Below are 23,508 nucleotides of genomic sequence, written 5' to 3'. Positions count from 1 at the left end.
CTGGTCAGTCTACCCACTCGGCCTGCCCAGAGCCCGCCCTCTGCGGACACCCAGGCCACAGAGACCCTGCCCGATATGTGTGGGTCCCCATGCTTCACAAGGCAGATGGACGGCTCCATCTAGGGGACGCACAGACACTTCAACAGCTAACTCTCAGAGGATCTGTTTCCCATCCCTAATTCCCACAGACCGTGCTCATTCTGAGGACAGGCGTTGACATCACTGAGATTCTCCCTTATTGGTGAGGGTCCAGCCGTACCTACAGCAAGGTCTTGGGGTACCCTGTCCCTGACAAGCCGGTGCACCGGCTGCTCAGGCTATGGCTCCCGGCTCTGAGGGCAAGCCAGCAACCATGGGCAGGCCCATCTGTTAATCCACAGTCTTCATGAGTTCAACGGCAATGTTCTAATCAGCTTCGGTCTGGCTGTCCGGTCCACAGCATGTGAAACGTGGCACACTGTTTGAAGGGGGAACCCCTCAGCACACTGCCAGATACAAGAAGGGATGTGAAGTGTGAGCGGGAAGCCAGAAACCCGGGGCACACAGGCCCCACGTGTGGTGATCGGACACACCTTCGCAGCCGACACGAGCTGTCTGAAAACTCCCAGGCTCTATGTCCTTAGTGAGCCAGGAATAAAGGTCTGTGTGTCAGGACAGGAGACAGTCCTGAGCTGGCCAGCCCCTATGTGGGGACGTCCCACATGGGGGCAGCTCCAACTGAACTCCCCACCGGCAGGCATGGGGAGCTTGGCTGCACCCCCTGAGCCACACACTGCGGACCCGGAGATTAACAATAAGGTGGCTCTTGCCAGGAGGAGCTTGACCAGCTGATGAAAGAAGCCTTTCATTCCCTAAAAAGTCAAGAAAACAAGATGTGCCCGGTGGCTCAGTTGGTTAAGCATCTGACTCGTGGTTTCAGCTCAGGTCAGGATCTCAGGGTCATGGGATCAACCTCCACGTCAGGCTCCGTGCTCAGTGGGGAGTCTGCTTGAGATTCTCTCTCCCTCTGCCCCTCCCCTCTGCTCTGTCTCTCAAATAAATAAAATCTTAAAAATTAAAAAAATTAATAAGATACAAATATTGATCACGTTACTTTCTCAAAACTGACATGATCCCAAAATTACATTTTGCATTTAAATTCCATTTTAAAGAACCATACTCAAGACTGAAGGATAGATTTCTCCCTAAAGGAGAGACATTAATTCTGCGCCATCCCCCCCGATTCAGGGGAAATTCTGACCTCTCACTATGTCCTGAGCACAAAGTAACTGAGGCAGAGGCAGTTTTACTGAGGAAAACTTCCTGCCCCTTGCAGATGGGACGCACACAAATCCTGAAGGGGGGGGGCGGTCTCCATGGCCGGTGGGGGAGGGGCAGTTGGGAAAAAGCAAAGCCAGTCCTGGAATCTGGTGGGATGGGAAGCGGCACTCCCTGTGGGTCCACGTCTCTCCCGTCTGAGGCCGACAGCACCTCCAAACCGCGCTGGCCGGCATCTGCATGTGGAGATTCCCACGGGTTTTGTCCAAGGCAAGCACTGTGGCAAGAGCCCCACGCAGGCTGGAACAGGCGCCTGGAAGATCGCTCGGCCAGGCCAGGTCCCCCAGGGCGCAGAGCTGGGTACAACCCGCGGGGACACAGCACATCCTGTTCCAACACGGGGGTGCGTGAGCCACCACACACACGGACGCTACACGACGTGGGCACGTCATGATTTTACAGAACCGCGGGATTTTGTGGCCAAGAAGCTACCAACGCATGAATGAACACGTACAGCGTCCCTCCACCTGCGCGGACGCCGACCCTCCCCGGCTTGCAGGCTTCCTTCCGAGGCCCAAATTTCACACACTCTGCAGAGCGCTAACAGAGGCAAGACAGTGGTGAAATTAAACCACGAAGCACAGAGGACTTCTAATTTCTCCAAATCAGCTGACTCAGAACAGGGTTACTTTTTGAGAATATCTATTTATTGCCCATAAAAGGCTGTTGAAGAATTATCTCGTTCTGCCACTTGATTTCCAAATTGGTGTCTAACAGGGGCCCCAGGGGTTGTCGCTGGAGGCAGCAGGCCATTTTCCTGTCTCTCTCCCTCAACATGAGGGAGTGGTGCTCAGCTTGCTGCTTTCTGGCCCGGCAAACCCCACCCAGAGATCCAAGGCCATTCATGAAGACAAGGCCCCAGAACTGAGCCCCCGGTTCTTAGACAAGAACATTATCTGGCAAAATCATCCCAACAGTTACAACACCCACAACAAGAAAGGGGCTCCAGCGTCTGATGCAGGCCTCCAGCCACGTGGCGTCCTCATGCACGGGTGCTGGCACTGCATCCTCAGACAGACAGGGGGGCGGCTCTGGACTATCTGGACTGCACACATGAATCTATCCACGCAGTGGACACAACATGCTTACGACTCATGATGATAACGGAGCCAAGCGGCCTATCCCGGGCCTACCCTGGGCCTTCCTTGTATCTGAATCAACTCGCCTGAAGATCACATGCACTGGAAACAGGCCGCCATCCGTCTGCGAACTCCGCTCAGACCCGTGGTTCTCTGTTGTGGTCACCAGCGATGTCAGCGTCACCGGGGAACTCATCAGAAACAGAATCCATCACCTGCCCCCCAGCACCCCCAGACCCGTGGAATCAGAAATGCACGGTGGGGGGCGGGGAGCAGCGATCTGAGCGAGAAGCACATCAGTGTTGGTAGGACCAGCGGAAAGCCTGCAGCTTGGTGGTTTGAACGGCCTCGAGCGGGGACAAAGGTACCTGGTCTGCATGTCCCTCTTTGGTTAAACTCTCAGATAATGGCTCTTCGAGGAAGAGCTGCTCCTCACTGAGAACAGAAGTGGCTTCCAGACCTGCAGAAGCACCCATGGGACGAACACTTAGAGCTCGGCGTTTCCCGACCCACAGGCTGGGCAGCGGATGGTGGTGTTGCTGGCATCCCTCCACGCACCACCGGCACGAGGACGCAGACGCTGCCAGCCAGGGGCACCTGCAGAAGGTCAGCACACATCCCAGTTCCCACAGACAGAAAGTATTTTTCATCAGATCATGAAGAACAAATGATCTTGTTACTCTGAAGGGCCCTGCAATTCTGAACGAGTCCCAGCATTGTTCTATTTCATGGCGTTACTCTGTTTACACGTCCTCAGCGACCTCCTGGCCCCACTGCCACCTCTCGGCCGGGGTGATCTTTCCGAAACAGAAGCCCCTCTGTGGAAAACGAGCAGTCGACAGCTCCTCATGGCACCAAGCACCACAGCCTCCACGAGCTTGCCAGGCCCAGCGTCACACCCTCCCAGGAAGAGCCACCGCAGACAGACCTGTCGGTCCCCAAACGTAAGACCCTCACGCTCATCCACGTGCATTGCCCTATCTTCTCCCGTCGTCCACCAAGGGGGAACGTTCCCACATGTCACTGCCCCCCAACACCACACATCAGGTGGAGCCCGTCCTCCTCAGAGGCCCCAGCAGGTGCGGGGTCCTGGGGCGCTGGGCACACCCCTCCACACACCCCTGCCATGGCTGACCCACGAAGGAGGGCACGTCTTTGCTTCCCCAACTGTTCTCAGAGTGTCCGGGAACCCCCGTAACAAAGGCCGGGCTGTGGGTGGGCTGCAGGAGCACAGCGTCTGAGGCTCGGGCTCCGTGGCCTTCCTCCCCAGGCTTGAGGCGCACGGCCGACTGGTGCGGGCTGTGGGAGCAGGCCGCTGCGAGACCATGTGGGCCGCAGGAACACGCACACACACTGCCCCGCGGGGGCTCACTGGCATGCTCCGCCCCACGTGCACAGGGCCCTCCCGGGAGGCCAACCACCGCGTTTCACTCGGTCTGCTCCAGCACCAAAGCTACAGGGCCACGGCCGCTCGCGGCACCATCCCTCGCTCCCTCACTCGTGACTGGCGCTGCCCGCGGACGCGCCTGCCCTTGCTGTCAGAACACAGCCCGGGGCGGCCGACGGGGGCGTAACCATGTTGTGACTATGTAACATCGCCAGCCGCAAGCGGCACATGGCAAACAGTGCTCGTCCACACTCTGACGCCCGGGCGGTCACCCGGTGTGACTCCAAGGACCGCAGCACTTCCCAGACAAGCACACAGAAGCACCGCCCGCTTCTGCCGCAGACCTGACCAGCACAGGCAGTGTGCTCACGTGGACAGGAGGCGGCTCGGACACACGTGGGCTGTCCGCCTCTAGCACCTTCCTTTGTGGGCACCGTGAAGAACTTCAGCACACACGGGCCTACAAGAGAAGCAGATCAGAGCATGTTCACATCAACAGAATCAAACCGTCACCTCCCAGCATGCGCGTCAGGTGTCGGCATGTCAGGGCCCCTGTGCCTCGTCTGGCTCCGAGTCACTCACAGTGCACAACGGCGTCGGTCTCAGGCGTCTCCTCGGCATGGAGGTGAGTGTACCTGCCAGCAACTCCAGACTGCGGCCGTCCCGCAGGGCAGGCCCTGTTTGCCATACCTAAGCAGTGTGCGCCGACTCCGGGAACAGAGCCCGGCCACTGGCCAAGCACCCGCCAGGCCACGGCGACTGACAGACCAACGCCATCACCGTCCGCACAGATGGGCCACACACGAGAAGCCCTCAGACGTGGGGACTCATCACCGAGTGTGCAGACTCAAAGCTGACGGGCCAGCAGGCTTGTTGCAGGTTAAAGATTCAGATTTGGGAAACAGCCACAGAGTCTGACAAACGTGACCCTCAGGGAATTCATTCCTGATTGTAATGGGCTGTTTTAGTAAAAGGATTGGTTTTAAATGTAGTCGAGGAATCTAAGAATCATGACGATTTTTATTTTTGGTGAAATTATTCTTCACAATAACATACTAACTGAAACACTTCTAATGCAGTCACACCACCTCATAAAGTGCAGAGTCTACACGCCTGACTCAGTGCTTGGTGGGCTGTTGCAACAGGTCAGCATCGGTCAGCCCACCAGGAGTGACCAGCACGAGAAGACAGCCCAGAGCTCCTGGGCACAGCCCCCAGGCCACCTGACCAGATGTTGAGGAAACAAAAGTCCTGTCTTGATTTCCTCAGACCCTTCTCCAGAGGAAACCAAATCTGTTACACGGCGAGCAAGGATAGTGTAGTCGGATAGGATAATGATACGTAGTATCAGTTGGAAAGCCGAACCGCATGCAGCAAGACTTCTGCTCCGAAAACACCGGAGGACCTGAGAGGTCAGGAGCAGAGCACGGGGGCTGCCAGGGAGAAGAACGTTTTCTAAATGTACACAACAGAAACAACTCACGCTTTCCAGGACATTGTGGGGATCTGATGGCAGGTCATGCTCAGACCGTGGGCCCTTTCTGGGACATGTCTTCAGAGCCTCCCACACCCAAGGGCCGAACTTTGTTCTGCTTGGATTTCTTTCCTCCAGGAGAGACGAGATGCCTCATCTGGCAGCATTACTACTGTTAATGAGTCTGGTCTAACTTAGGTCAAGGAACAAAACCTTAAAGACATAACCTGTCTACATAGCATCTTCCCTTCAGCCATTTGGATGACAGTTACCTCTAGGAACTGAAACAGCAAAGCAACCAAAACAAAGAAAATATGGAATATGTGTTCTGAACTATTCTAGGGACATACTCGATAGCATGGGAATGAATTCCCTGAAAGGACACGGTCTACAGATTAAAAATTTAAAATATTCTTGGAAGAACATTTGAGGTTCCATGCTTTAAAAATAGTGCTTCTAGTCAAGAGTTTAAGGAATGATACGCCGAGACCACAGAAACCTGTGGACCCAGCAGGAGAACATCAGCCACCCGCGTGTTAGAATCCTCTTTCCTGCAGCCAGCACCAAAGTTTCAAGATCCCTGGTATATTTTGCTTGATCTATTTAATTTTGAGCAGAATCACATTTGAAAAACACGTATAAATACATTCATAACACCTCAGGAAGAAGATACAACGGAACTAAAGCATTTTGGAGATTGAACTGTGGAAAACATAACCATCATCTGTTGCTTCTGGAAGGGGCTGAAATGAGCCAGGGAATTTCAGGGCAACAGGACGTAAAGGAGGCCGTGGGCGGGAGAGCTGGTGCGCCCAGTCCTCGGCACCTGAGCAGCTTGCGTGCGTAAACTGTATGAAGAAGGACGATGAACCCTAATGCAAACAACTATTCCATGTGGCTAACGTACCCCTTTCAGGAAAAAAAAAAAAATAGTGGATTTTTACATTTCTGAAGTTGACTGAAAATGAAGGGCTAGCCGCCAGCGACGCTGCACCCCCGAGCTTCCCACAGCATCTTCTCGGGGCCCCACCAACCGCCCGTCTCCCTGCCGGCTCCCGCCAGAATTCAAACCAATCCTCCTCGTGCAGCTCGGAAACACAGCCGGGCCGCGCACCCGCACCTGCCCCAAGAGCCTCCTCCTCTTACAGAGAATGCAGTGTGTGCAGAGGCGACCACCTCGGCCAGCCCGCCCTCCCCTCGAGTCCGTTCTCAGTGACATCAGTGAAGCCGCTGCAGTGGGGTCTCCTGCCGCCTCCGCCAGCCCGGCAACAGCCTCCAGCCACAGAGCAGGACCGCACCCCTCGGCAGTAGGACGTGCTGACCACAACACCCCTATTCCCACCAGCAGCTTCCGTGACGTCTCCCTGCCCCCCATGCCCTCTAGACCCCGAGTCCTTCCCAGCCTCCCTCCCTCCACCTGTCCCTGCCCTGAAACATTGGTCTTCACGGGGTTCAGCTCTGCTCCCCTTTTCACCGGAGGGCTTTCCAGGAAAATCCCAGCTACCCTTCCACCCCAGTTAACCCCCCGAAGCACCTGCCCACAGCAGCTCCAGCCCAGATTCGGCCGATGCCCCACCAAGGCATCCGACTGCCTCCTGGACGCAGACGAGCCATAAGCACGGCGTTAGCACCAGAACCTGGTCACCTGGGCCCGCGCCCCTGGCCACGCGGCTGGGGTCCCGTTGGCCCTTGAAGGCGACACAACCCTCCCAACGGCCCAAGCAGGACCCGGAAGCCAGCCTGGGTCCCTCCTTCCCACGTGCACTGCTGGCAGCCCACCTTCCCACAACCTCCTGCCTCCCGCTCTCTGCTCCCCACGCTGGCCACCGCCACGATCATGGGGGTCCCCAGAAGACCTCCCCACCCCTGGTCCTCCACTCACAGCTCTCGCCCAGCCCCTGCACTGCGGTCCTGGGAGCTTCCAGAAGTGTAGATCTCAGCAGAGAAGGTCTGGTGAACGACCCAGCAGGGCCCTCCTGTGCCTTTCACAGCCCAAACTCCCTACGGCGGCTGACAGGGTGACCTGGCCCACCCCAACCTCGGGCACCGCTCCACTTCTCGCCTGCCTCTGAGAGGGCTCTCCAAGTCACCAGCTTCCCGTGGGTGTAAGAGCATGGTGTGCAGTCCCAGGGCACATCCACAGCCTGAGGCCGCTGCATGGACCACCATGCCCGGCCCCAAACCGGCGCTCCACCAGAATTACTGTACATGTCACAGCACGCTGTTCTGTGGTCATCCTGTTGTCCAGCGCATCATATGACAAAGTCTCATGTCCTCCTGCCTTCCTACCTTCCCCAAGAAGTTCACACTTCACAAACCATAACTAAGTTCTGGAAATAAGGAGACCTGACCATCACAGATGCACCTGCCCCATAAAGCAGTGTGGATGAGAATCATTTCCAGCTTCTCCAATACAATCCTTACTTAGCTAACGTTTAAGCACAAAACGTGGATGATTTATAATAATTTATACAATAGACATCCAAAAGAGAGACGAGAGTCCCGATGTTCAATGACAACCTTTAGGATTTCAAACATAGGGAGAAATGAGGATATATTTGTTGGGTGGGGGGTAGTCACAATGTCATTTTAAAACTTGTGATTAATCTTGTGGGCATTTTCATAAATAAAATACCTACAGAATAAATACACGTGATTAGATTAACACTCAAATGTTAATTTATAAAGATTTATATATAAATGTGATGTTTTGCCTAAGAACTCTGAGCCATTAGGAGAACCACCTAAGTGTCCACCGACAGATGAATAGAGAAGAGGGGATACGTGTGTAAATATATACACGAATATGCACATATACATATACTTACTTACACACACACCCTGGAATGTTACTCAGCCATGAGAAGGAAGGAAATCCCACTTTTACCTACAACACGGATGGACCCTGCGGGCCTCCCGCTCAGTGAGATAAGCCAGACACAAAGACAAATACTGCGCTTACGCCTGTATGAGAAATCTAGAAACAACACCGGTCGAAGTCCTCAACACAGGCAGTGGGAAGCGGTTGCAGGGGTGGGGGAGTGAGCACAGGTTGGCGGAAGGCCACAAACCCTCAGCTGTGGGGTGAGCCCGGGCTGTAGACTTCGCTGAGACACGGTGACCGCGGTCAGGAACACTAACACATGACGAAATCCACCGAGACACCAGATCCTAACCGTCCTAAGCACCACCAAGGGAAACGTGTTGGAAGCTAACCAACTAGACGGTGGGGTCCCCCACAGTGTGCGCGCGTGCTAGGTCACCGCGATGCACACGGATGTCGCTCACAGTTCTGTGCCCGTTATACCTTAACAAGGCTAAAGTTAAAAAAAGAGAAACCTGAATCACACCAAATATTTTATGTACATTTAATTTGTTTTCAATATTTTGATTCAAAATGACAAAATATCTAAACAGTGACAGAACTCCTTGTGTTCTTCGGCTCCTGCTGGGAGTCTTCCTCAGTCTGCAGAGTGGAGGTGAGTGCAGGAACAGTCTTCATGGAGGTGACCTGCAACGAAAGGAAGACCCTTAGAACGATCTGCGGCAGAGCCAGTGGCTCAGACTGCAGGCAGAGGCGACAAGAGTGCACTTACCGCCGGGGTCCCGGGTGACCTCGCCCCGAGGGCACATCGGGGAAAGAGCACCGTCATCTGCAACCCAAACAGCGAAAGGTTAGCGGGGCACCATGCTTCGGGGTTCCGGCGTCGGACAGCACTCGCGGGGCCAGGAGGGATGGGAACAGCAGTGTCACCGGGACAGTGGGCTGGCGCTTACTTGGGGCTGGTCCGTGCACAATGTGCCACCCAACCCCACGACCCCCACATGGCCTGGCCACCGCCTCCAAGCAGCTTCCATGCCGCACCCCTCGGGACCCGAGCATGGGCCACGAGCTACCGCACCGGTGATGGCCACTCCCTCTGTAACGTCAGAGGCACACACTCTGGGGACAGCCACGCCCCGCGTCCCTGTAACTCTCTGTCCTCCCCCAACCGTGTAAATTAAAACGGAGCCCAGGAGGCATGGCCCTGGCTTTAGTGCGGGAGAGGCGGCTGTGCACCAGGCAGGACTATAACGTCAGGAGGTTCTCCAGGCTCACCGAGGTGAGTGCCTGAGGCTAGGACTCCAGCCAGCTGCCTCAGCCGAAGGGTCCCCGGCTGCACCGCAACAGCTTTCTCCATCCCATACTCCTTACAGTGCAGGAGCCTCGCTGTCTAGGCGTCCATCTTCCAACTGGAGGAGGAGTTCCTTCGGAAGGGACCGTATGCTACAAATCTCTGCCATCTCAGGGCCTGGCACACAGCACATTTAGAGCGAAGGTTTGCTAAACGGACAGGACCCTGAGAGGAAAGCACCACAAAGAGCCTGCAGACGCGGTCCACCGCCTGCGCTGCACGGGACTCAGCAGAACTGGGCAGTGAGGCGGGGCTGAGAGCGTGCAGAGAATGGGGAGCGGGAGCTGCTCCTCAGAAAGCCACCTACGCCACGACGTGAGAAGATTCTAGGAGGACCCGGCTGGGGAGCCATGCTGACGAGCCTGGGTTCTCCCCTGGAGACACAGAGCCCATGAAAACGAGAGGCGGCCTCAAGCCTATTTCCAGGTTCAGTCGATTGTAACTGCAGCTGCACATGTGTATCCACACACAGACACGTGAGTCCACGCACACATGTATGTGTAAACACACAGACACGTACGGTAATGGCATTCCTCTGTGGATGTGCATGTGTGCACGTCTGCGTGTGCACGTCTCTGTTCGTCTGTGTGCGCGTGTGTGCATGCGCACGTCTGTGTGCGCGTGTGCGTGTGTACATCTGCACGTGTGCACATCTGCATGTGCGTGTGTGCGTGTGCCGGTGTGCATGTGCACGTCTGCGTGTGTGTGTGCGTGCGCACATCTGCATTGCATGTGCACATCTGCGTTGTGTGTGTGCATGTGTGCACGTCTGCGTGCATGTGCACGTCTGCGTGTGCGTGTGCGTGTGCACGCGTTTGTGCATGTGCATATCTGCATGTGCACGTCTGTGTGTGCGTGTGTGCGCACGTCTGCGTGTACGTGTGCATGCATGTGTGTGCACATGTCTGCGTGTGTGCGTGTGCACATCTGTGTCCGTGCACATGTGCACATGTACATGCATGGGGAGGGGAAAGAGGGGATCCCTGCATATCTGGAAAAAAGCAAAACCTTCTAAAACACAGACACCTACATCACATGCATCCTGAGTTCAAATAATTGTGCAGTCATCCCAGACTGCATCCCAGGACTGCATTCCTGGCTTCGCTCTTAGCACAAGGACCCATGCTTACAGGTCGGGAAGCAGGGTCAGTCTTTAATCTCAACAATGGGGGCTTTAGGGATCATTTGGTCTAATCCCCTGAGGCGCAGGATACTGTACAGGGCTCAACTTTTTGCACAGGTGAGTTCTGGAAAACTGCATGGTGACCTCTACCCCCCCTGCATGGGTACAGAGAACAAACCCACAGCACCGCTCCCCTCCCCATCAGGGTGTAAGAGCATGGGTCACCTTCTTGTCACTCAGTTCTGCCTCAAACCCCACAGCCCCAGCAGGAGAAAGTGATTCTGTTCAAAGGCAACAGGGACCCCTGAGGCACCCATGTCTCTGTGAAGGAAGAAACCCCACACCCACAGATGCTGTCGCCAAGGGGGACCTGGCAACACGGGAGAGAAGCTCAAGAATCTCCCACAGCGGAGTCATCGTCAGCTGAGAGCTCAAGCCACAGGACCTCATCCCACCCAGGCTGGACACAAGCTGCCCCGCCTCGCCACATGGCAGCCGGATGGAGGCAAACGGAGACCAGAGGCCGGAGGTCAAGAGAAAGAGACACAACAGCCCACGGCCAACCCCATTCATAATAAGGAGCAGACAGCCAGGAATTTGCAGAGCATTTGGACAGCAACCTCTTCACGAAATCGGTAGTCTGAGCACTTGCAGATGGAAGGACTAAGCAGCATTTAAAACAGGAATGCACACACTGCCGTGGAGCAGGACGTCCCCCCGTGGTCCCGTGAGACCCAACCTCAGGGACACACGTGGCAGTGGACAAGTGGCTGGGTGCAGTTGCAGGGCCTGCTGGCAACAAAACCACAGTGCACACTGGGGGCCCTGACTAGGCCCCTGCATGGAAGAGCGGGAACCAGCCACATGCACACTTAACAGTCAACACACGACAACAACCCCACTGAGAATCTGGGTCAGTCATTTCCAACGGATCATCCTGTCGGGTCTGACGGGTCTGTGACACATGACTGCAGAGCGTAAAGCGCCCCCCAGCCTGGACGCCCCCCAGCCCCACCCAGTTACAGCCACAGAGCCCAGGCAGGTGCAAAGAACACCTTCCACCAAACTCTCACAAACGAGATTCTGCTTTATGTCTTAAAATACCCTGACCTTTCTAGAAGTGAATCGGGACAGAGTTTCTGGAAAGAATCATCCAGAATTTAAAAGAACTCCTTATCTGTAAAAGCTAACATCCAGATGTGACCACTGCACTTAGGAAGTGCCCCATCTCAGACGCTCTGCTCCCCTCAGAGGGTGTCTGTCCCTCGTCCCTTGGCGTCCACGCTAAACGGTACGTCTATCAGTGACATCGTGTCCTTGGAGAGCCCGAAAGGCAGCATCACACTGACACCTGGGAAGGAGCACCTGGTGCCTCGGTCCCTCAGTCGTGATGCTGGCATGTGGGGCCCCTTCTCTCTGCACACCCACCACTCTCTACAGCCACTGCAGGCCAGCTCACGGGGACAACCTCCGACGTCCCCCCCACGGTGGGTTACACTTGACCACTCCTCAGGTTGGCTGATTTCAGTGGGAACGAGCGCCCCTTCTTGAAGACCTTTACTGCCAACAGGGAAGGAGCGTCTAGGCTTGCGTCAGATTCTCTGCCCCCCCCCCTCCCGATGGGAAGGGGACGGCAGTGGGGGAGGGGAGGGCAGGGCCAGGGCACCTCGTGCCTTGTTCTGGACTCGCCTCTGCACACATGCAACCTGGCCACGTGGCAGGGACTCGGGGAGGAGGTGACCCAGGGGGCCGCGTGGGGTGCACATGACAGGAAGCCGGACAGTGATGGGGCCCCACACTGCCCGTCACAAGGACAGGAAGCTGCCCACGCCGTAGGCCCCATGGTGGCACACACGGTCACATGGGGTCCCCAGCGGAAACAAACTCTCCCCCAGGAAACAAATTCTCAGAAAAATCATTTGAACTTAAGTCTCGCGGAGTCTGTAGTTGAGTTCTTACCAATTTGGGGAATTATTTTGTCTCCTTATCTCTTTTTATCATATCAATAAGACAGTTTTCCCAGGCCTCTGACTGCTTGAGAGCAAGACCACCAAGACAGGGCTCTGCCTGCCCACAATGTGTGGGTCTGTAATTAGGGAAAAATCGCTCTGAAAACTAGCCCGGAGAGGTTAGCTGCACTTGGCACAGCTAACCACATAGCAAACAATAACGTCTCTGCTGTCAAACAGGCGCCCCGATCGTGCTGTGTCCCCGAGACGGTTTCCGTCTTCGGGAATCAAAGTGGGCCATTTCAACTCTTCTTCCTGGAACAAACCCAAGATACAAAATACACTCTATTTTATGCCAGGTAGCTTACTGACCCCTATACACCCAAGAAAAACCAGCAATTCCACACATCAGGATCCTTCCTGCGAAGCCTGCATTCTGACCTGCTCCCAGAGCAGAGTGAATACGGAGCAGTCTATAAACGTGAGGCCACCACGGGGGAGGAATTCTAGCATAAGCCAATGCCGATTTCCGCTCTAGATCAGACACTTCCTTATCAGCTGACTCTGGCAAACCCTTTTCCACCCCTGCCTCACAACCTATCCATCTAGGAAAGGGGTAGACTAACCGTGTGCCCTTCTGCAGCAGGATTCTGGTGATCACTCTGCCTGCTCTCAGGGACCCTGACCAGCCATCACGTGAGTGAGGGATGAGGCGGTGGACACTGGCCCCACAGAGCCACGCAAACTCACTCTTCCAGCAATCCCAAGTCTGCAGACGGACTGTGTCCAGGGTCTCGAGTGTGGACCCTCAGGTCCTGCAAACCCAGAGCTGGATGCGAGTGCTGTCCTCTGAGCCTTGTGTTCTGGAAGGACTCTCCCAACCGCCAGATAACCAACCTCATCTTTGCCTAAGACAGTGTGATTGGGTTTTGGTTCCTTTTAACCCAAGGACTCCTAAGATGGGGGTATTATCAGTACAATCCCGGTTAAGGCCTACTGTGCTGGCAACAGTGGTGTTAGCACCTCTGACTCTCAAACACACGCCGATGTGGCTAACACGTCATATGGTCACAACTCCGAGACCCCCACACGCTCTCTGACTGAGGGCAAAATGAAGGGAGATCGTGTGTGTGAAGATTTCCCAAAACTGTGGCTTGCCACATAAGGTCTTACTCCTTAGAGAAGGGACTGGAGCAATTTGCTCAGAGTAAGAAATCAGCAAACAAATTCTTGTTGATGGAGAGAAGCCCACCTTCAAGCCAGCAAGGGCCTCGGGGAGTCTGAAGACCCCCGAAACACATGTCCTTTCGGGCTCTGTTAACAATTCGTGGCCACACTCTAGCATGCCCTCTCACCTCACTTCAAAATTGGCTACTCTGGAGCCCAAAACCTTCTTAGTAACAGGATGGCCTCCATGTATTTCAAAAGCAAATAAATGAACAAGTTCACCTACTTGCAAGACCCTCCACAGAAGCTGCCCCACCATATAAATGCTTGAGTAATTGTAAATTTACTTTTTACTTGAAAATGATGCGTTGACTCTACAGAAATACCTTCATTAGCCGTCACACGTTAGTATCTGTGTCTGCATCCTGGTGAACGCCTTACATGTTGACAACTGAAATACTGGGCCCAAGTTCACGAAGTGACTTGACTGCACTCCTGGAGAAGCGGTTCCCGTGTCTCCCTCCACCTCCAAGCACGCGCACAGGCTGTCCCAGGAGGGGGACCAGCGGTAGTCTGTCCCCTGTGCAGCATCGGCACGCATGCCCAAGGCCAGGGTGTCATCAGTCTATCTCATCCTGAGCCGAAGGCTGGATCACCAATCCTACATCTGTCTCTAGCTAGGCAAAAGCAGCGGGTGAGCGAATATGGCCAAAACATAAATTCTACTCATTCCTATAAATATAATCACACCAAAGCAAACTCTGAAGTAGTCAGAATCCGAAGTAAAATAAGCCACATCCCCTGCAGACACAGGGATTACTAACTCACCTTCAAACCCAGACGCGGCCTCCACCAGCAGATGAGGACAGCAAGCTGGTCTCGAACCCTGTCCACAGAGGGGAGACGTTACACTCAAGGCACAGAGAGAACTCTCTTTTACATAAGATTCTGGGCAAAAATCTTACTTTGTGGAGTTGTCCTGGGTGGTGAAACTCTGCAGGGGAGACACGCTGACCCGGGTACCATCACCTCAAACATCCTGGCACATGAGGGAGAGAGGTTTCTGAGCTCCCACAGTGAGCTGCCGCCCGTACGTACGCGTGAGGAGGCAACGTGACGCGGCATGTTTCTCGGGTAGGAAACTATAAAAGAATAACGCCTGCGTGATAGTGAGCAGTCGTAACAAGGGTGATGGGACTTACACACACTCAAATGACTTCCAAACGGGACAGCCAAGAGCATGTGTAACAGGACTGACCTGCTCAGCGGCTTCCTCCCGGGCTTCAAGAATATCCGACACCCGCGAGCGCCTCGTCCGGCTCCCCGCTGGGAGTGCCGGCCCGCCTTCCCACCGCTCTTCGCACCAGCTATCCCGGCTGCACCAGCTTGTCCCGGTACGCGTTGCATTCCAAGGTTTGGGAAGTAAATCGCACGCAAAAAGGCACCAAAGAGTTCTTTAATGGGCAAGAAGATGAAATCTCAAATAGTGATATTTTAGCTGAAGTGACAGTTGAAATGTGTCTCCTTTGAAGTAACAAAACACTTCCAAGAATAAGGTCTAGAATACAGTAGCCAAATTAACATAAGAATTACGAACCTTGGTTAAATATCACGCGTTACTTGACGCAGGAGGCTCCGACTTGGTTGTGAGGATGAATTCACTTTGATTTCTGCCCGGAGGAACGTGTGTTTACAGCCCCATTCGTGCAGAGCGAGGCGGGACAAGAACCAGGCTCCAGGATCTCTGGCTGCTGGGGCTGCTGGCCAACCCCAGCACCGTGCTTACAGGGCGACCAAGAGCCCGTGAGCTAACCAGTGAGACACGAGCTGTGATGTCTTTCAGGAGAACTTCCCAACTTAATGCAAAATAGAACCACAGGGACATACCCTGTGGTCACATGACCTGCTCAGGTCTCCTCCTTGGTAGCCCAGTTCACTTACGCACTCTGCGTCAACCTGCATCAGAGAGAAGAGAGCCCTAACCGTGTGAGCGCCTGGACCGCCTCTGCCTGCCCAGAGCAAAGTGTGGTAGCACAGAGGGGCAGTGAGGACGGGGGTCAGGCATTTCCTGTCAAAGGCCCTCGAGGAGAACGTTCTCGGCTCCAACCATCACTGTAGTAGGAAAACACCACGGGCAACACAGAGCAGTGGGTGTAGCTCCGGTACCACTTTCTTCGGCACACAGGTGGTGGGGCCGGGAGCACGGTTCGCTGGCCCTGGACTCAGGCCGCCCGAGGTTGGGACAGGTGAGCCTGTGCTGGGCAGAGACTGAGGAGAACACGTCCCCAGCAGGGGCAGGGACGCTCTCCGGCAGCTCTATGTGACACCAGTGCTCACAGGTGCCCGGTCACGGCAGAGAGGGATGGCGCCAGCTGTCCGCTTCCTTGGCAGGGACGCACCAGCACGTCCCACGTCAGGGCCACTCGTGGCAGCAGGAGCACCACCAGAGACCTCCGCTGCAGAGTCATCAAGGCCCCACCCGCTCCCATCCTTTCTGATGCTTCTGCCCTCTCGGAGAGCCCCGCTCCTCCCCTCACATGCTCATCCCGAACGTCCTTCAGGACCCGGGTCCAGCCCCAGCCCCAGGGGTCCCACCGGGAGTTCCCTCTCGCGGGATCTCTGCCCGATCGTGGGCTCAGCCGCACGAGCCGCCACACGAGCCTCTGCGGTCCTCTCGGTTTACAAGAGGCTAAAAGGCTCTGCAGCATTCTGCATGCAGGACTACCCCGTAGGCATTTAACAAACGCTTGTTCACTTTTTCACACCCATGATTTAGTTCAAAATACGTACAGATAGCCCCTGGCCACCCAGAGGAAGACGATTAGTAGCATGGGTCTTTCAACAACCTGGCAATAAATCCTGGTGCACCAGAGAGAACAGGCGTCTGGGGGCCCACCGGACCTGGGGGCATCATGACTCAGTGTTTATTAGCTGCACCAAGATGGAAAACACCTTCCCTGCCCAGGCTTCTTCCTGAGTTGGAATGACACTGGCAGGGGCCTCCGCACAGTGTCAGGAGGTTAAATAAGATACACATTTTAAATCATCAGGCATCTAACAAGCACCCGACTGTTCTCCTGACCTGCACCGTGGCACGGCCGAGGGAGGCTGCGGTCACCCACTGCAGACAGGTGCTCCTGGGGGCACCGGCCTCCAGAGCCAGGGCATGTGTTGGGGCACTTTTTATCCCAAAGACATATCAGTTTTTAAAACAGGTTTCCATCAGTGTTTTCTTGTTTAATTCCAGACACAGAGGGAACTGTAAGAAGTGGGCAGATGTTTAAGCTCATCAGGGATGGAAGGCAAAGCGTGGTCAAAAGAGCAGGTCACGGGACGGCAGTTCAAGAGTCAACCTCAGGAGGGTGCCACAGAGCCCAGCTCGGGGCCAATCTGAGACACCCTGCAGCGGGCGCAAGGCTCACAGGCTTGCAGGGGCTCGCCACGCCCCTGGCCCTCGTCCACAGAGCCCGGGCATCAGGGCCAAGACCGTGTCTCCTCCGAAAGCCATACTTCCTGTTCTGATCCACTCCGGGAACCCACCTCGAATTCAGCATGTGTTTCCATATCCATCTACACACGAGGGACTAAAGAACAAGAGAAACCCCCTTGACAAAATACCACAAACCCCTATGGCAAAGTGGTCTGTCCCCGGCTCCCGACTCCTCGGCAGCGACTCCAACTCCCAGGGCCCCACGCTTCCAGTCACACCGGTATTCACACCCCGAGGGAAATCACACCCAAGTGCTTTATGGTTGAGATTTCTGAGGTTTCAGTCAAGTGTAACTGGGGGCTGTTAAAACAAAAAGGCTTCAAAACCCTCAGGAATTAATTTCGAAAGGAGAAAGAACAGTAAGTATGGCAGGGACCAGAGAAGGTATTTTTCTGAGGTCCCTCCAGTCACACCCCTGAGGTGGCCGCCTCCTAGCTAAGCCCCCCAACTCACTCAGATTCTTTGTAAAAATCTCATTAAGCTCCACTGAACATCTTTAACAGAACAGGAGCTGCAGGCCGTGTGTGTGTGCACACGCACACGCATGTTTATACCCTAATAGCTGGTGATTAACCAAATGAAAGATATTCTTAAAATAATAATCTGTTGAGTATAATTCTTCAGCTCATTGATACTAACTACAAGAACAAGTGCAATGAAGCCAGAACACTCTTTTTTTAATTTAAAGCAGGACCTGGAAACTTGTTTTAAAGACAAATTACATGATTATCCTTCAGTTGCATGAAATCAAGTGTGCAAAAATGCAAGTACCCTAGGGGCTTGTTAGTGACAAGCAACATCCAGCAGTTTCCTATAAAGCTATTTTGAGTAGATGGGCCTTTGCGAGTGATTATTCTCTAGTTTAGATAATAATCTCTAAAATGAGTGTCACTTTCCCTTACAAAGTGCCAGGGTTATGTAAGCAAGGGCTACACACGCCTCAAGACACAGGAGACATGGCCCGTTTTGCACACGAGGCAGGTTGACATGAACGGGGGGAGGGATCGTGGGTTCTTTGCAATGCAAATTCCTAGCAGAATAAAACAAATCTTTGAGTGAAATCGGGGTCATGGACTCTGCTTCCTGCTGACACAGACTGTGGCTTTCCTACTCAATCCACTTCCCCTGCAGCGGCTTCAAGCTGGGGGCACATCCCACACAGAGAGCTCATGTCCTCACTTGAATTTAGACATTCCACTTCATCATTCACCCGTACGGAAAACCTCAGCACATCCATCAAGGTCTGTTTCAGGTATTAACTCCGATGACAACCAAATTTTTGACAGTTAAATCCTCCTCCAAAAGATCTACTCTGTGCTCCTTGGGTCAAGTAAGCCATTATAGAAACAGCCAGTCCTGCTCATTACCCAGTTAGCTCACACGAGGTCTCTGAAATTTCTAATAAAATAGAAACTGGGTATATTCTCGATACACATGTAGACTTGGCCTTAATTAACAGAAGGTGAATCTATTTCAGGAAGGCCAGAAGGAATGAGCGTGAGGGACAATAGGGATGGGCAGGCAGGGGATTCGGGGGCCAAGGCCCCTTGAGGAGGCAGCACACATTGTAGTGAGGATGGCCGTTGGACCAAAATGAAGAAAAGGACCCCGATGCTCGGCTGTGCAAGTCCCACGGCTGCAGCAGGGCCTCCCCCCCCCCATGCCAACAATGCACAGTCCCTAAAATCTCATGTAAACAAAGGGGGTGAGATTACAGGCACATGCCCCTGAGAGTCTCTGGGGGGTCCAGGGACAGAATGTGAGCGGCCCTCATGCACTGGGGGCCTCGGCTCCCTGCCCTCCCCTGCTCCTCACCGGTGTCCGATGGGGGAGGGAATGGTGGCTGTATGGCCCATGCTCTCGCTTATTTGGTTACCAGCACCCCTGCAAGGAAGGAATGGGGTAGCCAGGCCTCCTGGGGAGGCAGCCAGAGAGCAGACCCACCTCCTGGGGAAGCAGCCAGGGAGCAGACCCACCTCCTGGGGAGGCAGCCAGGGAGCAGACCCACCTCCTGGGGAGGCAGCCAGGGAGCAGACCCACCTCCTGGGGAGGCAGCCAGGGAGCAGACCCACCTCCTGGGGAGGCAGCCAGGGAGCAGACCCACCGCCCTGAGGGGTGGCCGTGCAGGGCGCTGGACGTGCTGGTCTTCATGAACACACAGTCCTTCTCGGAGTGTAGCTGAATGTTCACTCACTCAAGTTGTATTTAGCACAACCAAAGGGGAAAGGAGAGCTGCCCCCACTAACGAAGGCATGCCTGGCGCTAAGCATTTGGTAGGATTTCAAGTCATGTTTCTATGTGTTACACTTTATCTCATGTGGGAACAGCCAACCATCTAAATTACAACGAATCAATAAGAAAATACGATTTTACACACAAATATTCACATTGTTCCCTTTTCAAGAATATAATTCTTAATTACTATGATCATAATTATGTTAAAATCACACAATACAATTAGTATCAGTTCTCACTATCTCAGGGCTTTGTACACCTTAATACATACTAGTTGAAACATAAATGTGCAAAAAAATCTAAAATAGTTCATCTTCCTCATAGAAACTAATGGCAATCCAATTTGCAAATAGCTTTTTTAAAATTTTTGTAATAGTTCTAAGTGGTAACTGGCATTTACATCTTGATCAAAATCTTGACCCTCAATTTAAAAAATACTTCCTAATTTCAGAAGTAAATAAGTCTGATGGTGAGACAGATCAGGATCTGGCTTCATTAATCAATTTGGATGAAAAACAGGAAATACTTAAAACCTTATTCTAGCGAGAATATATGTCGTTTTCAACTAATTGCATGAAAGCATGCATTCACAGCTTCCCTAACCCATCAGATTGCAAGGAACACATCAGCTCCCATAACCAGGGCACCTGATTACCAGAGAGACAAGGCTTCTTCAAAAACCAAGAACCAGAAAATGTGTATTCCCCCCCCATTATAGCACATTGTCTCTTTTAAAATGCCTTTGCTAAAAAATCTGAGAAACACAAATTCTCTTATTTCAGAGCTTAAAATAAACCAAAAACCCTGTTCCTAAAATCACAAACAACTTCAGTTAAGACACAAAATACATTTCACACCATGCCCAAATCAGCTGCCTTCCTACACGGGTTTTTTTTTTATAAGGATGCCAGTTATTTCTACTGCTGATACCCAATTACATGCCAGAGCCAGCAAGCCAGCCCACAGACTTGTTTTGCCCCCCACCACAAAATACCCATGAGAAAAACCCCCACTAGCACCTTCATCTTAAAGGGCACATCCACGACATGAGGCAGCCACACTGACCACACGGATGCAAGGGAGATCGGCTGGCTCTGCATCCATAGGCATGGTATCGAATCACGGAAACATTTTCCCTGCCGGCGTGTGAGTCTCCTGACTCTGTTCACAACTAAGATGTTTAGTAGAACTCATCAGGAGCTATCAATATTAAAAGACAACGTAGTATAAACTATGTTGCACACCTGAAACACACGTATCATTGTGTCAACTAAAAAAACTGTGTCACAAAAGAGAAAAAAGAATTGCCCATAAAAAAATGAAAGGCAGCATGAGAATGCCAGTTCTTTCTCCTTACGGCACCTGTTACCTTGCAGCAAAAGGCATGTGAGCAGGAGGAGGCCCTCACAACAGCTACCAATGGCATCCTCCCCATAAGGCACCTCTAGAAACTGCCCAGCACTGGACACGGTGAAGTGAGAGCCATTGCATGCCCAGGGTCGCCTGGTCCTGGGCCGCACAGACACGTGACACCCGTGGGACACAGACGTTCGGATGCACCACTCTCTTGAGCAACGCCGATCCCCGCACAGCAATGTTGGCCTGCTGCCCCGTGACCACCTCTAGAACACGAGTTCTAATCCTGCCAGTTATAGGACATCAGGAGCACTCTCCCAGGAAATACCATTTGGGACTAAACTCCACGAGGGCAGCTTGGTGAGAATAGGGACAAAACAGACCGTCGAAGCTGTGGGGTCTGAAACTCCAGTGGCAGAGGCACCATGTAAACATTAGGATGCACGCCCTGCCTGGTAAACAATGCAGGCACCGAATATTTGAAGGGTTGCCTTACAAAGGAGGACGCTGACTTTTCCATGGCATTCTTTGAAGACACAACTTTCTCAGTGGGAGTCACAGGAAAGAGCTTCACTCCCAACAAAATCAAGGTCAACAACTGTCCCCTTGTGAGCTCAAGCAAACACCCGCTGTTAGGGAATCAGCAGGAAGGATTCCTCCCTGCACACGATGTCAATAATGTTCAACCAATGTGCTATAACCTCTTCACAGATCTGCCAATAAGATGGTTTTGAACTTATTTTGAAATAATTACAAATGCACATGAAGATACAGAGGAAGTACAGAATGGCCCTGTGCACACCTCCCTGGGGTGGACACCTTATTCCCCACACCCAGGAGACTGGCATGGGCACACCGTGTGTGGATGATGATACCGCCATGTTTTCACACGCATATTTCCATAACCAGCCCTGAAGTCAAGATGCAGAACCACTCCCTATGGTGTTACTCCCCTCTGCTGGGGAATTTTGATCACTATGTGATATTTATGTTTACACACAATTGGAGGATATAAAACGTGACAGCGTTTTGACAGTGTGACAATTCATGTACAATATCGTGCCAAGTGGATCTTACAAGTAGGGTAGAGAACAATGTTGAATAGTGTTCAATTTGCTGGGATAGTGTCTACCTGGCACCAAAGAAAACTTCTGCATTTGCCAGAACATGGTCATAAATCCATTTGATAGTGAAATTAGGTGGATAATTAGTTCTACTCCATGACGGACCCAGAGAATTAGTAGGATGGCTGTGGACAGAGTCCGATTTCTTCTTGTGTGCCGTCTCAAACTACAGGTATCGCGAGGCAAAAAGGCTGAACACATGCATCCAGGTTCCAGAATACCCCTTAAATGCCCTCCTTTTCCACATGCTAGCCCTGGATTGCACGTCACATGCCAAGTCCGTACCAGAATTGCATGGGTGCTCGAAAATCCAGAGCCCACCTGCAACCAACAATAATCCCAAAATGCAACTCAAAGTAATAACAGGATGTTGCTTTAGCTTACCCAGTTTATGAAGATAAGAAACAAATTAAAACAAGCAAGTACTGGTAAGGCTGCTGTGAGGGGCTCATTCATATTTGCCAGTGTTGACATAAATTTGTGCCTCCCGGGCACCTGGGTGGCTCAGTTGGTTAAGCGACTGCCTTCGACTCAGGTCATGATCCTGGAGTCCTGGGATCGAGTCCCACATCGGGCTCCCTGCTCCGCAGGGAGTCTGCTTCTCCCTCTGACCCTCCCCCGTCTCATGCTCTCTCTCTCTCTATCTCATTCTCTCTGTCAAATAAATAAATAAAATATTTTAAAAAAAAATTTGTGCCTCCCGAGGGGAATACAGTTTGGAAATATGCATCCTTGATGCATACATGCTGCATGTTGCAAACACGCAGAGACTTCCAGCCAGTATTTCCATTTCCAGGGACAATGCTAAGGAAACTTTCATTAGCATAGAAAAGTTAGAAATGACAGTTTTAATATTACAGAAGCCAAAAAATTAAAAACAACCTAAATGTCAGCTCCGTTCTCACGTGCATTGGGCACTTACCTCATGCCGGGCACCACCATGGGGATAAAACATGGGTATAAGAGACTTAAAATATATTCCTGGTATTAAAAAAAAATCATAATCTGGCGGGGGCACCAAGTAAGAAAATAATTTCAATAAAACATGACAAAAATACAACTGAGAAAAGCTTCCGTGGTCTGCATATCGTCCTCGACAGAGCCCTGTGTCCTCGCTCACTCAGTGGATCCCACTTGGAGCCCAGCCATGAGGCTGGCAAACCCAGGCCATGCTCCCGGAGGAGCCAAGCGGCTGGGGGCAACAGCCCCGGGTGAGGATGGGCTGCCGGCCTCATGAGTGAGCATCCGGCCATCCCAACAAAGTTCCAGCAGACCACAACCCTGTCACACACCAGGGCCAAGGACCACCCCACGGAGCGCACTTCTCCCTCAGTCCCTGGAAATGATCAATGGCGGTTGCCATTTCGAGGCACTAAGCTATGAAGTGCTTTGTTACACAGCCGTCCATCAGCACAGGAGATGAATCTGTTAGAAAGTGATGTGGCCAAAGGAACCCTCCATCCACCTGCAGACACGTCAGAGTGGTCCTACTAGCAGCCCGCTGATGGACATCTATAACAGGACTCCGGGCCCTGGGGCTCATCGACAGTGTGACCAATGAAGGTTTACCATCTTTTCCAAGCACCTACCAAAACCAGCAACCACAAACACCACCCACAGAGGGGGCCAGAG

The sequence above is a fragment of the Eumetopias jubatus genome, unplaced genomic scaffold (genome assembly GCF_037043125.1).
Source record: "Eumetopias jubatus isolate StellerSeaLion01/CBP00866 unplaced genomic scaffold, mEumJub1_p1.0 scaffold_2, whole genome shotgun sequence".
Taxonomy (NCBI): Eukaryota; Metazoa; Chordata; class Mammalia; order Carnivora; family Otariidae; genus Eumetopias; species Eumetopias jubatus.
Note: the sequence above shows the minus strand (reverse complement) of the source record.